Source organism: Balaenoptera physalus, assembly GCF_965194825.1.
Source record: "Balaenoptera physalus genome assembly, chromosome: 2".
Lineage (NCBI taxonomy): Eukaryota > Metazoa > Chordata > Mammalia > Artiodactyla > Balaenopteridae > Balaenoptera > Balaenoptera physalus.
Window position 1 is genome coordinate 179,406,174 of NC_138883.1, and position 17,249 is coordinate 179,423,422.

The following is a 17,249-nucleotide window of genomic DNA, read 5'->3' on the forward strand; positions in this document are numbered from 1 at the left end:
GGTGATCCTTTAAGAAAGCTAGACCCATTCTATAGGGTCAGTTCCAAAGATGTTGCAGTCAAGGGGTATGTCTTGAGTTAGATGTTTCCTGTCTTTGCTACGCAAACTGCACCACCCCTATGTTAAATACCATGTGTCTAGGTCTACAGTAGGAAAGCTGGAAAGGAATAAAGACAAAAATATTTGAATGCATATTTAAAAAACTGAGGTCATTCAATTAGGTAACTGCTTCAATTACCTATGTTTTCAGAATGTTTTTTTTCAAGAAGAGACATTTACCCTGTAGAGTAACATTCCTCAAAGTGTGTTCCAGGGGCTATCTGCATGCATCAGCATCACCCTAGGTGCTCATGAAAATGCAAATGATGATTCAGTGAGTTTTAGCTGGGCCCTTTGCATCTGTGTCTTAAAGAAACATTGAGATAATACCTATTTATATACACTAGAATTTAAGTACCTGCACTGTACAATACACTATTATGATTCACATAAAAACTCTAAAATGCAAACTTATCTGGTTTGACAGCCAAATGACATCAAACCATTTCAAAAGAAAGAGAGATTTTTGGTCAGAATTATAAATCCACTATTTTACTTTATGAGAGTAACAGTATTAAACACACATAAACCTTTCAAAATCTTCCTTTTTTTCATAATTGGAAAACTTACTTCTGCCAGTTGAAACTAAATTGGGAAAAAGGAAAATCAATGAAACAAAGTGCCGGTTCTTTGAAAGGATCAATGAAATGGACAAGTCTCTAACAAGACTGATAAAGATAAGAAGAGTCAAGACCCAAGTTACCAACATAAGGAATGAAATAGGGAGACATCAGTACAGACCCTGCAGACATCAAAAGGGTAATAAAGGAACACTATGAATAACTTAATACACACAAATTTGATAAGCTAGGTGAAATGAACCAATTCTTTGAAAAACAAAAATGCAACTCATCAATTATGAAATAGAGTATCCCTTATAACTATCAAGAGAACGGAATTCAAAAATTTAAAACTCCCAAGAAAGAAATCTCCAGATTCAGATCATTTCACTGAAAAAGGATGTAAAACATTAACACCAATCTACACAATGTTATTGAAGAAACAGAAGAGGGAGGAATATCTGTCAATTCATTTTATTAAGCTATTATTACCTTGACACCAAAACCAGATAAAGACAAAAAAAAAACCAAACTACAGACCAATATCTCTCATAAACATAATCACAAAAATCTTTAACAAAGTATTAGCATTTAGAATTCAGCAATACCTAAAAAGAATATACAGATAACCAAGTGGGGTTTACTTCAGGGATACAAGGTTGTTTGAATCTCAAAAATCTATCAATGTACCAGTACTTTAATAGGCTAATGTAGAAAAATCATATGATTATATCAACTATTGCAGAAAGAGTATTTGATAAAATTCCCCACTCATTCATGATAAAAAAAAAAAAAACTCTCAGACAAATAGGGAGGGGTACATCCTCCATTTAATAAAGAATATGTACAAAAAAATGTAGTTAACATCACATTTAATGACAAAAGACTGAATGCTTTCCTTTTAAGACCTAGAACAAGGCAAGGATATCTGCCCTGACAATTCTTATACAGCATAGTGCTGGCAATTCTATTCAGTGTAATAAGGCAAGAAAAGGAAATAAAAGATATAGACATAGAAAAGGAAGACATAAATCTGTCCCTATTTGCAGATGAAATGACCATCTACATAGAAAATCCCAAAGATTCTACAAAAGAACTAGAACAACTAAGAGAATTCAACAGTTAAGTCACAGGTTACAAAAGAAAGATGAAATATCATTTCTATATACTAGCAATGAACATGTGAACACTAAAATTAAAAATCCAATGCTGTTATAATCACTTAAAATATTAGGTAGTTAGGTGTAAATCTGTCAAAACAAGTGCAGGACTTGTATGCCAAAAACTACACAATACTGATGAAAGAAATCAAAGATGACCTAAATAAATGGAGAAACATGCTTTGTTCATGGATTGCAAGACTCAGCATAGTAAAGATGTTAGTTATCCTCAAATTGATATGCAGGTTTAACGCAATTCCTTTCAAAATCCCAGCAAGATTTTTTGGTAGCTATAGACAAAATTATTGCAAAATTTATATGGAAGGTCAAGAAACTTAAATAACTATTTTTTTGAAAAAGAAGAATAAAGTATGAGGACTTATTCTACTTGATTTCAAAACTTACTTTATTGCTACAGTAATCAAGACTGTGTAGTAGTGATGGAAGAGTTGACACATAGATCCATGGTACAGAATAAAGAACTCAGAAATAGACTCACAAAAAATATGCTTAACTGATCAACTATACAAATAGAAAAAAGAAAAAAAGATTAAATGGCGACTAAACAACATGTTACTAAAAAAAAATGGGTCAGTGATGAAATCAAAGAGGAAATTTAAAAATACCTTGAGACAAATGACAATGAAAACAAAACCATACAAAATCTGAGATGTAAAAGCAGTCCTAAGAGGGAAGTTCATAGCGATACAGGCCTTCCTCAAAAAACAAGAAAAATTTCAAATAAACAACCTAACCTACCACCCAAAAGAATTAGAAACCTAAAGTCAGCAGAAAAAAGGAGATAATAAATATCAGAGAGGAAATAAAATAGAGATTAAAAAGACAATAGAAAAAATCAATAAAACCAAGAGCTGGTGTTTTAAAAGGATAAAATCAACAAACCTCTGGCCAGCCTCACCAAGAAGGAAAGAGAGAGGACCCACATAAACAAAATAAGAAATGAAACAGGAGAAATAACAGCTGATACCACAGAAATACAAAAAATCATAAGAGACTACTATGAACAATTATATGCCAACAAATTGGACAACTTAGAAGAATGGACAAGATTCTAGAAACATATAGCTCACCAAAACTGAATCAAGAAGAAATATATAATTTGAACAGACTGATCACTAGAAGTGAAATAGAATCTGTAATAAAAAAAACCCCCAAAACTCCCTATAAACAACAGTCCAGGACCAGATGGCTTCACTGGGGAATTCTACCAAACATACAAGTAAGAACGTAAACCAATCCTTCTCAACTCTTCCAAAAGATTGAAGAGGAAGCAACACTCCCAAAGTCATTCTATGAAACCACCATCACCCTGATACTAAAACCAGAGAAAGACACTACCAAAAAAGAAAATTATAGGCCAATATCTTTGATGCATATAGATGCAAAAATCCTCAACAAAATATTAGTGAACCGAATCCAACAACACATAAAAAGGATCCAGTTGGATTCACCCCAGGGTCACAAGGATGGTTCAGCATACACAAATCAATAAATGTGATATACCACGTCAGCAAAAGAAAAGACAAAAAACACATGATCATATCAATAGATGCAGAAAAATCATTCGACAAAATTCAACATCCATTCATGATAAAAAAAACTCTTGCCAAGGTGGGTATAGAGGGAACATATCTCAGCCCAATAAAAGCTATTTATGACAAACCCACAGCCAACAAAATACTCAACGGTGAAAAGCTGAAAGCCTTTCCCCTAAAATCTGGAACAAGACAAGGATGCCCACTCTCAACACTTCTATTCAACATAGTATTGGAAGTCCTAGCCACAGCAATCAGAGAAGAGAAAAATAAAAAGTGTCCAAGTTAGAAGGGAAGAGGTAAAATTGTCATTATATGCAAATGACACTTTACTATATATAGAAAACCCTGAAGACTCCACACAGAAACTATTAGAACTGATAAACAAATTCAGCAAGGTAGCAGGATACAAGATTAACATACAGAAATCTGTTGCATTTCTTCACACTAACAATGAAATACCAGAAAGAGAAAGTTGAAAAAAAAAATTAAAAGTGCATCAAAAATAAATAAAACACCAAGGAATAAACCTGACCAAGGAGGTGAAAGACTTATACACTGAGAACTATAAAACATTGATAAAAGAAACTGAAGAAGATTCAAAGAAATGGAAAAATATCTCATGCTCTTGTTTTGGAAGAATTAATATTGCCAAAATGGCCATACTACCCAAAGCAATCTAAAGATTTAGCGTGATCCCTATCAAATTACCCATGACATTTTTCATGGAACTAGAACAAATAATCCTAAAATTTATATGGAACCACAAAGGACCCAGAGTTGACAAAGAAATTCTGAGGAAAAAAACAAAGCTGGAGGCATAACCCTCCCAAACTTCAGACAACACTGCAAAGCTACAGTAGTCAAAACAGCATGCTATTGGCACAAAAACAGACATGTAGATCAATGGAACAGAGCAGAGAGCCCAGAAATAAACCCACACACCTATGGTCAATTAATCTTCAATAAAGGAGGCAAGAACATACAATGGAGAAAAGACAGTCTCTTCAGCAAGTGTTGTTGGTAAAGCTGGACGGCCACATGTAAATCAATGAAGTTAGAAAACTCCCTCACACCATACATGAAAATAAACTCAAATGGCTTAAAGACTTTATAAATATAAGACATGACACCATGAAACTCCTAGATGAGAGCATAGGCAAAACGTTCCCTGATGTAAATTGTAGCAATGTTTTCTTAGGTCAATCTCCCAAGGCAAAAGAAATAGAAGCAAAAATAAACAAATGAGACCTAATCAAACTTATAAGCTTTTGCAGAGCAAAGGAAACCATAAACAAAACAAAAAGACAACATACAGAATGGGAGAAAATATTTGCAAATGATACAATCAACAAGGGCTTAATTTCCAAAATATACAAATAGCTCATACAACTCAATATCAAAAAAACACAAAAAACCCAATCAAAAAATGGGCAGAAGACCTAAATAGACATTTCTGCAAAGAAGACATACAGACAGCCAACAGGCACATGAAAAGATGTTCAACATCACTAATTATTAGAGAAATGCAAATCAAAACCACTATGAGGTATCATCTCACACAAGTCAGAATGGCCATCATCAAAAAGCCTACAAATAATAAATGCTGGAGAGGGTGTGGAAAAAGAGAACCCTCCTACACTGTTGGTGGGAATGTAAATTTATACAACCACTATGGAGAACAGTATGGAGGTTCCTTGAAAAACTAAAAATAGTGTTACAATATGATCCAGCAATCCCATTCCTGGGCATATATCTGGAAAATACAAAAACTATAATTCAAAAAGATACATTCACCCCAATGTTCATAGTACCACTATTTACAATGACCAAGACATGGAAGCAACCTAAGTGTCCACTGACAAATGAATGGATAAAGAAGACACACACAATGGAATATTATTCATAAAAAAGAAATATTGTCATTTACAGCAACATGGATGGACCTAGAGATTATCACACTAAGTGAAGTAAGTCAGACAAAGAAAAGCAAATATCATATGATATCACTTATATGTGAAATCTAAAAAAATAATATTAATGAACTTATGTACAAGACAGAAATAGACTCATAGACATAGAAAATAAACTTATGGTTACCAAAGGGGAAAGTGGGGGGGGGGATAAATTAGGAGTACAGTATGGGATTAACAGATATAAACTACTATATACAAAGTAGATAAACAGCAAGTGCCTACTGTATAGCACAGGGAATTATATTCAATATAATAATGTACAATGGAAAATAATCTGAAAAAGAATATGTATATCAGTTTGCTGTACACCTGAAACTAACACAACATTGTAAATCAACTATACTTCAATGAAAAAAAAAAAAGAGCATTTCAGTTTTAGCTTCTGTCTCTGAAATCCATCCTTTCATTCATAACCTAAGCAAGTAACAGCAGAATAAAAAAGATACAAGCAAATTTTCTGAACTGTACAGAGAAAATTAATTCTCCTTCCTATGCATGATTATACATACAACCTAGAGAGGAATATGCCAGTTATTAATTTTGACTTCTGTTTCACCATAATAAAGCTACAATCAGTCTAGGTAAACACTACTGAGCAAAAGGGAGGAAAGCAAAATTCTCTTCAAAAATGTGATAAAATTTTAAAAAGTGGTAAGATTAGCAAGTCTGAATAATTCAGCTTAACAAATGAGCCCTGATTCCATCATTCCAGCTGCACATAGGTCATTTCTTCTTGGATAACATATTATCATCATCAGATTCAACAGGCCCCAATCTAAACTGAGCAATTCCAAAATAATTCTTTTAAATGCTCCCTTGATACTGCCAATGGCACCAGTTAGGTTTAATGTATTAAAAGAAATTTGACATAGACACAGTAGATACAGAGAACAGGATAGTGGTTACCAAAGGTGAAGGGGTGGGTGAAATGGGTAAAGGGGATCAACTGTGTGGTGAGTTTCCATATAGAAGGAAACTAAATTTTTGGTGGTAAGCATGTTGTATTGTAGGGTATACAGAAGTAGAAATATAATGTTGTACATATGAAACTTAGATAATGTTATAAATCAATGCTCTATAAAAAACAAATTAAAAAAATAAATTGTCCTTTCCAAAAAAAAAAAGTATGCTCAACTGATTTTTGAGGAAGCTGCAAAAGCAATTCCATTGAGGAGAGATAGCATTTCAACAATTGGTGCTTGAGCAATAGGACATCCATAGGCCAGGAAAAAAGACCTTGACCTAAGTCTTACACCTTATACAAAAATTGGTTCAAAATAGATCACAGTCTCTAATGTAAAACATGAAACTACACATACTTTTAGGGAAAAAAAAGAGATAATCTTCATCTCTGAGGAGTTCTTAGATTTGATACCAAAACCTTGATCCCCAAAAGAAAAAATGGACATATTGAACTTAATCAAAAATTTTAAAGTCTTTGCTCTGTGTAAGACCCTGTTAAGATGTTTTAAAAAGTTACAGAGTGGGAGAAGATATTTGCAAGCCACGTATATGATAAATGACTAGTCTTGAATATATAAAGAATTCTCAAACTCAACAGTAAAAAACCAACCTATAACACCAAAGGCACAGTTTATGGAAAATGTAGTTCATAAAGTAGAATTAATTAAATTAAAAACTTCTGCAGTGCAAAAGATACTTTCAGGAGAATGAGGAGACAAGCCACAGAATGGGAGAAAATATTTACAAAAGACATACCTGGTAATGGACTGTTATCTAAAATATGCAAGAAACTCTTAAAAATAAGAAAATAAACCACCTTATTGAAAAATAGCCAAAAGACCTGGACACCTCACCAAAGAAGATCACAGATGGCAAATAATTGTATGAAAAGATGCTCAACATCATATGTCATTAAGGAAATGGAAATTAACATCACAATGAGATATCCTTCAGTAGGTGAATGGATAAACAAACAATTCCACTAAAAGAAATACACTAAAAAGACCAAAAAAAAACAGAACAAAATATATTAAAATAAAGAACACGGAAATTAAAATAGTATACTAGAAAATAGTCATTTAACACAAAAGAAGGTACTAATAGAGAAACAGAGAAATAAAAATGACTAAGACATACGAAAGAAAAATAGCAAAATGGCAGATGTAAATCCTACCTTAGCCAACCAGTGTATTTCAGCCGCCTGCCACAGTGATTGGATTAGCAATGGATAGACGATCCGGGTTGCTCCAATATGAGGTTAGCCTAGTCAGTGATTAGGGAATCAGTCTCCTGCTGGACAAGAAAAAGGCTTACTGAGTTGATGCTGGCCTTCAGTATGAGTGGAGCCAACCTATGGATGTTGCTGACATAAGGAAAATGCAGAACAGATAGGGAAAAAGAAACTGATTCTTGGCTGACACTGTTGGGTTGGCAGGGGTCCCACTGTTAGGGACTTCTGGGTGGATGAACTGGAAAAGTCCAGCCTGCAGGAGACGGCTTTGCTATTAGAGGTTCCTTTGTGTGAATAAAATGGCACCCCTTCCTCCAGGTAGACCCAGATCCATGTCTGGGCATGCGGATGGTGAGCCGGATCCAGCTCCCACTTGCCCCCTTGCCCCGGCACCTCTGAGCAATGCACAGTCTACACAAATACACACTGGATCTCTGAGCCTTGCCTAAAACCTGCTCTTCCTCTGGAGTTTGAGCCAATATATTTTCTTTGTCGATTAAGCCAGTTTAAGTCTTTTCTAGTATTTTTACAATGCATACAGAATTTATTAACATAAAATGAGGTGTTACAAAGAGAAGATTTAAAAATGTGGAACTGTGTGAGCTGAGAAGGTAGGCTGGAGGCTAACAAGGATAATCATACAGATCCCAAGCAGGGAAGTTGGACACCTTTGTATGTAGCAGCAAAGAGTGGGTTAAAATATTTCCTACTGTGCTTTGGGACTCTGAGTACATTTCTACCAACACTGTGACATTGACATCTGGTAGGAAAAAAAAAAATCAGGATTTTGGAGATTTTGAATATATATTGTGACCTTGAGTTAGGTCTTATGTGAGCAGTACAAGCACACTTAGGCTGCAGGTGGCTTTTCTGAAAGCAGAAAGGGAGTGTAATGCAGTTGCTGTCTTAACTAGCATCTGCTGAATTGATTGCTTGGCCACTTGATATGCTCCATTCTCCTGTGAAACATCTTGACTGAAGCCCTTGGTCCTCAGAATGTTCGTGGGTATGGGTGTTGCCCTTAACCCACCAAGCACACCTGTTCCCACCAACTGAGTTTTATGGCCACCCAACTTAATTGTGTCTTTTCCTAAATTTATTTATGCCAGTTATGTTTATTGTAACATAATAATTTAGTAAGTAATAAAGAATTACAGAAACCAATGAACTATGAGTATGACAGTAGAGGGTTTTTTTTTTTCCCTAGGAAAACTAGATTAAATGCTTCGGAAAGACTTGATAAAAGTCAACTGCTTAAAAATTGCTCTCAAACTATAAAAATTGGGGGAAATTGTAAAAATTTAAAAGGATTTTTCTCTCCTCTACTTCACAAGTTCCTTTAAATTCTCACTCCACATTAAAAGAAAACAGAATAAAAGAAACTGTAAATCTTATGCTTCAATGCATTACGTCTAAAGTTTAATGTGAGAAAAGACCCACACTTGAAGAAAAAGCCTTGGCCTCATACCAAACTACTGATGAATGGATGAATAACATAAAATGTTTATAATCTATTTGTATCCTTTTATGTTTCCTTTTGAATTTAAATTGACCGATAAGCAGTCCTTACCACAACGGTTAAGAGGTTTCCATGGTCTGGCTTTGCTAAGAGATACTTTTCTAGGGAACTGGCTATCTGTGGTGTCTGGGGGGGCCCAAACATTTGGAGCCTCTCAAGGCTGGAAGAGCTAATTCTCCTTCACAAGCTGAGGTGGTGCCAGAGAAAGCAGGAAGGCGGGAACTTCTCAGAAATATGCGTAAGCTTAGTCCTGACCCCTCCCACTCCCGTGTCCATTTCAAACACCTTAAGTTATGCAGTAGCGACCAGATGAATGGGAAGGAAACAGTAAATTTTTGAGGAAACCGTACTTCCCAAGAAGCCCAAGCCTGGCCGGTAACTGTTGGTGGCCTGAAGGTCTTGTGTCGAGGGAAGAGGTCTTCTCTCTCCTCGCAGACAGGCCGCTGGCTGTCCTCCAACAGCCATGAGCCAACGGTGAGGAAGGCGTGGGCCTGGGGATGTCACTGGGCTGCAGATCCAGACTCGCCTGAAGGTCACCTTGACTCGTCTTTTTTTAAATTATATGAGTCAATGGATTTCCTTTACTGTTGGGATTTAGTTTTCGGTTTGTTCCCAAGAGCAGTTTTTGGCTGAGGGCATGGACGAGGCAGTGTCTGCAAGTGGATTCAAGCGTTCTACCAGATAAAGTGCGTTCTATCTCCTTTGGAGGAATTTTGGGAAATGCAAGGCCTTTTTTGGTTTGTTTTTTTGGGGTTTTTTCTCCCCCCCCAGCTAGTGACATTTCCAGCGATGTTTTAATGCCCCATTGATCTCTTAGCGTCTCTCACTGGTTGGTGTCACGGACAGCTGCTCAGCTGGGCTTCCACTTAACCTGCCTCTGGTGTGGTTGTAAAGTGTGCTCTGCCCAAAGGTCAGTGGATGAATTACAGCAGGACACCCAGAATATAAGCCAAATGAGCCCTTTAAAAAACGTGCACGGCCAAACTGAAATATTACTTTAAGTAATGCAGCAGAGAAACACTGTCAAGACACAAGGAGCAGTCAGGGGTAAATCTGCTTGCTTTGAGCAAAGTGTCGCGCAGCAGGAGAGGGTCCCTGGTCATCCCAGCGCCGTGCACGTCCCTCCCCGTGGGAAGTTCTCCCCTGAACATAAAGGAGGAAGCGTGTGCATCTGCTAACGCAGACAGCATCTGTGCTGGTCCTGGACCCGTTTGCCCTGGGATCTATCTGCTCCCCTGTACTGCGGGACAGATGAACCCTGTGAGCTAGTCCCCAGCTGGGACCGGCGGGGTGAACACTAGCGGGAGGTCGGGGAGGAAGGAGGGAGAAGCCAGTATCTCTCCTGCTCCCTTCTGACCCTGGGAACATCTGATGCAATGGTGGGCCGCGTCCAGCTCCCCTCCGGTTCCCCGTGACCTTTTCGCATCCTCACTCTGGCCCAGGGATGGTGGTGGCTTCCTGCTAGGGTTAACCTTGGGGTGTCTCCCTGTCTGCTGTTGGGCATTTCAGCTCTGCCTTCCCCTGGGTAACCAGTTTCCTGCATCAGGCTCTCTGTTTTAAATACTCAAGTGATTTCCTTGAGGAGGTCCTGACTGATATAGTATATAACTCAAAGCCTTAGGCCAGAGGTTCAGAAGGATGGGTCCAAAATATACTGTCATATTGCTCTTCTACATCTGAAGGCTTTTAGTCTATTTGTTACACATTTATTAAGTGCTCATGTTTTTTTTCCCCCTTGCATTCTCAACATTTCTTCTATTTATGACTGAAAGTTACACTTCAGCTTATAAATGGACTTTCTTGTTTTCTAGTTATTACATCTTGGCTTAATACTTTCCAAACACTGTTTTATTATGTTCCACACTTAAAAAGCCACCTGGAGAGTCTCCCTTTCTAGTCTTTTTGTTAAACTATCTTTAAGCCCCCTTGCATGTTTTTGTAATGTGTAACGCAGACTCTGTTACAACAGAAAAGTTTCAAAAGACTTGTGCAGCTGGGAACTTTTTGATGATTTCATTTTATAAGTCCTTTGGAATGAACGTGGGCATTAAAAGGCACAATGAATACAATATCAGTTTAACAAGATTTGAGTGGCCTTATTTTTACGGAGAAGTTAACGTTTCTAGACATTGCGATTCCACCAGTGACTTTCTCTATGTTTAAAAAATGGAATTTAGCAGACATATAAAATGGAAAAAAATAGAAGAGTTGTCATAAATCTTTTTTACTAAAGTGTTTTGCGATTGCTTCACAAAGAAACGAGATGAGAACGTCCAGGTGCTATTTGTTAAAGTATAGGGTTGATGTTTCAGCATCTCAAAGGGATATAATGAAAGAAACTAAAGAACATAGGTCATATGTGATGGTAACTCACCAGAAAAATCAGGTCCATCTGGCTTCTCCCCAAGAAACAGGAATCCATGAGGCCAAAGCAGTGAAAAGTGCACAGTGTGGCCGAATTCACCAGACACTCCCGTGTGGCAGGTCTCAGCCTGCCCCCGTCCTGGCCAAGGTACTGCCCCGTGTGGGTCATAGCAGGGCAACCTGCGGGCAGCTGTGGAGGTGGGATCTGCTGGCTTCTGTGACTACCTGCTGTGGTGGTCACATCAGCCACTTGCACCACTAACACCATCTCCCGAAAGAAGATCACGTGGCCACAGCACGTGGGCCGGAAAGGTTAGCAAGACCTCTCAGGCCTTGCTCCCCTCTCTGCAGTCTGTATGCTGATAAAGGCCAAGAGACTTCATTGCTGGGCCAACTGTCCTCCTCCATAGTCTTGTTTTTTCTTTTTAGGGTCTTTGGTTTAGTAGATAGCTTGCACTTTAGCCTCTGAAAAATACTTAAAGATTATTTAATATCTTGACTTAAAAGAAAAAACAATATATTTTGAGAGCTTTCTAGATTAGTATGATCTCGTTCACTCTTTTAAAATAGCCGTGTAATAGTCCCTCCCATGGATATACTGTATTTGTTTAAACCAGTACCATATCAGTGGATACTTCAGATATTTCCAGTTTTTTGCTATGACAAACACTGTTGCAGTAAACATCCATGTACATTTTCCACTGGTGAACTTTCTTGACTAATTCTATAGGATGATTTCTAACTGTGGGATTTTAGGCCAAAAGGTACGTATATTTTGCATTTTCAGAGAGATTGCTGTATTCTCTTCTTGGAAAAATCATGCCAGTTTACACTCATAGAAACATAATGAGGGGGGTTCCTGGTGACTGCAAAATCCTTTTGTTTTCTGAGCACCTTGATGGGATGGGTTTGATAAGCAAATGTAGAGGCAGAAGGTAAGGCATAGTTAAACCTTCCTAGATAATTTCAAGAGAAAGAAACTTGACGGGGAAGGCGTGGCATTCTGGAGGCCAAAGGCTGAGCAGTAAGGTGGCAGGGATTTGGTGCTGTGAAGAGGGAGGGAAGGAAGAAGAGCCTTCCTGGTACTAAAGCACAGAAGGGATTCTGGAGAAGAGCATTCAAAGGGACTTGCAAATTCCGACGTGGGATGAGCGGTGAACGGCTCTTTTCCTTTCCTACCAAATTGCCAAAACACTGCACATTGATCACTACGTATCTTTTTGAGTAAAGTCTTTCGGGGTGTTCGATAAAGAAGACAAGGGAGCTTTGAATTACAGTAGTATCACCACGTTGCAGAGCATTTGGAAAGTCAAGACAAAGGCAAGCAAAACACCGTGGCTCTATAACCCTAGCATAACCACTATTACAATTTTAGTGGATTCCTGGCCTCCCATTTTTTTTCATATGCATTTTTTACATAGTTGCAATCATACTTTACATATAATTTTTGTATCCTGTTTTGTGAATTTAATATTAATGTGTGTGTGTGTGTACTTATAAACAAAATAGCAAGATGGAGAAACAAACCTTTTACATTCTTATTTTTCACTTTCATTTGAAAGTTTTGTTGTGGTCAGAAGTAATCATAGACATATGTATGTAGTGAATGTTTGGGATTCTATTCTCAGGGCTGAAAGTTCAGTGCACATGTTAAACGGATGTGTTTGGAGACCAAAAATACGACAATAAGTAAGTTGTTGAGGGCTGTTGATGTCACTTTCTGGTTTTAAATACAGAAAATGGTATTGACTGAAACATCTACTCCTTCAACTTTTGCAGATGTAAGCATTTTGTTAATATTTTGGTTCTAGATCAGATTGAATTAATTTTTAATAGACAATTGAAAGTTAATTCAATTGGTTGTATATGCCAGCTTGAAAATGGAAGACTACAACATTTTCTCCCCAAGGTAGTGTTTTCCCAAAATGTAGTTTTACTTATTGATTTTCATGCCTTGTTGAACTTTGCATGTACTGATTTAAGTACAGACCTAAGTTAATTAAATATTTTTGTAAAGCAAAATGTAGAATTGACAAGATTCTTTGCTTACACATTGCCAAGTAATACACAAATTATGGTATTTAGTTTGTAAACAGTCATAGAAGTTGCTTCTAATAAATATTTAGCATAGACCATGAAAAGATTTTAAAAAGAAAAGTATATGATTGTCTTCATGATATGTAAATAATAGTAAATAGTTATATATGCCAAACACAATACTTAATGTGACTGACACATTTATTGTTATAAAGTTTAGGCTCAGTTATACAAGCTAGCTTTCCAGTTTTACTAAGACTAGGACATATTTTCAAGACTCCTTAGGGTAGCTGAAGATTTCACCTTGGGGCAGATTACAAGGTAAGGCCCTCTTCTCTCTTCTTTCTGTGATAGTATCTCTCTGATAGTGGGCTGGGGTGAAAGTGTAACCCATTGAATTCTGCCTACTCACCTTCCCTGTAATCTTGGTTGTACTGGTGTAATTCCAGAGGCCCAAGTTCCTACTTTTGATTTGACCTGATTCCTACACCAGAATTTCTGAATTCTTCTGTTTGCTGTGTTGGCTCCCTTTTGATCTTGATCTCTTCTGGCCCTGGCTGATACACTACCCCTAAATCCAGAGAATTCCAGAAGTTGCTTGATAATTTAGGTAGGTAACTTTGACTTGGATGCATCAGGTTCCAAATAGTCTGATTATAGCAATTATAAGGACCAGCATCTCTTACAACACAGCAGTTAAATATGCTTTCATTGAACTGAGGAAGTCCAAGGTTTATAGTTCTTATTAGTCAGTAACTTATTTTGAGAAAGCCGATTATGTGCAGTCATTTATTCTTTCAGGCCATTTTCATACTGAAGCATGGACGGCAATTCAGTATCATCCTCCCCTACCATCCTACCTCCTTTTATTAATTTTGAATGATCAAATGGATCTGAGTTTTAAAAAATATATTTTAAACTTTTGTAATCTTAAATTATATGTTCTGAAAATAATAAATAAGACAGAATACTTGTCTTTATTTAAATGCCAAAGAATGTTTAAAGTGTTTAAATCAGATAGTCAGTGAAATACAAAATTTGCTAAGACTTTGTCATCTTTTTAACCTTGGGATCAATCCTGAATCAAATGAATTTATATGTTTGCTCAGCATGTTAATCAGTAAGTTGCTTGGGAAAATTCTGAAAAATATAATTTCTAAGCCCTGATGATTCTTAACCAATTTTATTTCTTAACATATAGATTTTATATTTTTAAGAAAATTTACACATTCCTCCTCTAAATACTTATCCAGTTTGAGTTGGTGAAGTCCTAAATGCTCCTGGTTTAAATGCACTATATAAACTATGAATTCAAAGCAGTTTAAAAAAATCTTTGATGTTATATAATTTCATATGATATGTATTCTATCATTAAGGAAAGCATTCCTATGGAAGAGTAAAAAACTTTCTATAATTTTCAGTTTATTTCAATATGCAAAGTCAAATTTCTCTCACATCATAAAAACCTATAAAAATTATCAGTAGCTGTAGTCAGTGTTTTATAATTGTCAGAAAATGGCTTTCCCAATAACTTTGCAAAAAATTCATAGCCCGAAAGAATTAACTGAAGAAGCCAAGTATGAGTTTCATAAGAAACAGAGATTTGAACAGTCATTAGAAATAGTAGACATTTTCCAAAACAGTAAAATATGCATTAGTAAAACTTCAAATTCCAACAATGCTATAATCTCTCTCCAACAATAGTTGTTAAATATAAATATTACTGCTTTAGATAAATAATGAAGATGGAGCCATCTGGTGAAAATTAGTTACATGCTAAACACTTGAAGTTAAAAAAAAAAATAGGGTCTCTGAAAATAAGTATATCTCTAGTAAAGCATTAGAAACCTGACTAGAAATAGCTCCCTAAGTATGACTATTAGTACATGAATCTCCAATACTTTTTTAAAAGATTGAGGAGGCAATCAGATTAAATTTTCTCAACAATAAAATATACAATCACTACTTACTGATAGGCTCTTTTGCCTCAATTCAAATACCCACTCACTTCAACTAAAGCACTCACTTTAGGTAATGACCAGAAACAGGAAATGAAAAAATACAGATTCTAAAAGTAGTCACAAAGAGCACTATAATATTCATGGTGTAAAATCTGAGAATACCAAAGAACGGATGGAGGGGACTATCACCATGTACACTGTTTACAACAATTATTCACGGCATATCTTTGCCCCAAGAACAGTATCTATTAAGAAAACATTTCAATTCTAATTTATACTAGTTCATATTTACATTGTAAAAGTTATTCCTGGATCATATGTTTAAAAGAAAGATGTTAAAATTTGTAAGGTTCAAAGACTATCTACAAATAGGAAAATGACTCAGAAAAAATTATAAAAATGGGCAAAATAAATGAACAGCAATCATACAGAAGAGAAAAGCAAATGGTCAATAGAAGTAAGCAAATATGTTCAGCCTCATTAATAGGAAGATATCAGCAGATTAAAACAATAATATTCTCTCATCAGATCAGCAGAATTTAAAGATTGATAACATCTAGTATTGTCAGGGGCATGGGTATATATTGGTGGGCTGTAAATTGATAGAATCTTTCTGGAAGGTCATGTGTAGTATGTATGAAACATTTTTAAAGTACACATTTTCTTTGCCATAGCAGTCCAACTTTCTGGAATGAATATATATACATATATTATAATGTATGTATTATATATATTTGAAATGAATACATTCAATATATATTATTGAATAATAATAAATATGAACATATATGATTAGAGGATAGACATATATATAAAATTAGAGATGATTAGGCAAGCATGTAAAGCTATGTATATAAAGATACACATTTTCAGTGATATCTACTTAAAAGTCAACAGTTGAAGGATTAAATAAATTATAATATAGCCTTATTATAGAATGCTATACAACATTAAAAAATAGTGAGTAGGTGAATTTGTCTAGAATGACAGACATTTCATGATACACTGTTAAATGAAAAATTACAGATCAAATATATAAGATGATACCAGTAGTTTAAAGTAGTCTTAAACATATAGTACCCTAGGTATCTGGCAGAAGCAAAGGTCAATCTTCTGTGGTGGAAGCTTTTTTTCCCAGTTCCCAAAGAATTCCTTGAAAAACAAATTTCCAAGGGAAATGAGCAGCTCACAGCAAAAAACCATTCAACACACAGGGAAACAAGGTACCATGATTGTGAAGCAGCAAGAATACAAGACTTCAGATATTGTTATTATAAGAATATAAAATAATTATGTTTAGCATGTATAAAGAAATAAAAGTTTGAAAATCTGTACAGAGAATAAACTATATAAAATGACCAAATTTGAGCAAGAACCAAATAGAACACCTGGAAATGAAAAACCTAATAACTGAAATGAACAAAATAAACCCTCAATGGATGGGCTTAACAGTAGATTAGACACAGCTGAGGAGAGAGTTAGTGATCTCAAAGACAAATAGTCATGAGGAAATTATCCAGAAGGTTGCACAGAAATGACATGCAATATATGGAAAAATAGGTAAAAAAATTTGTGGATAGAGTACATATGTGCCTAATTGGAGCTTCAGGAAGAAAAGAAAGAAGGGAAGCAGAGGTATTATGTGAGAATAAAATGGCTGAGAATTTTCCAGAACTGTTGAAAAGTATCTTCTGTCAGATTCAAGGGCACAGCGAAAATCAGGCAGATAAATACGAAGGAAACCCACAACTAGAAAAATCATAGTGAAAGTGTAGAGCACCAAAGAAAAGAGAAGATCTTTAAAGGAGTTGTACTATCTACAA

The 17,249-nt window shown here is 35.9% G+C and overlaps 1 protein-coding gene and 1 long non-coding RNA gene across 6 annotated transcripts in view; one reads left to right on the forward strand and one right to left on the reverse strand.

Annotated features, from left to right (window-relative positions):
* The window catches only part of LOC309654645, a 619,568-nt gene that overhangs the window by 333,742 nt on the left and 268,577 nt on the right, over positions 1-17,249 (reverse strand). The gene's annotated exons all lie outside the window — the stretch shown is intronic.
* ODAD2 (outer dynein arm docking complex subunit 2) overlaps positions 1-17,249 on the forward strand; it is a 244,256-nt gene that overhangs the window by 38,722 nt on the left and 188,285 nt on the right. Inside the window, exon 3 of one of the 5 annotated variants that reach the window (XM_082448931.1) lies at positions 13,057-13,121. The exons of 3 other annotated variants lie outside the window; for them this stretch is intronic. The gene's annotated coding sequence lies outside the window, so the exon portion shown is untranslated. The remainder of the gene's footprint in view (positions 1-13,056; positions 13,122-17,249) is intronic. One more of the 5 variants, XM_082448929.1, reaches the window with a different exon arrangement.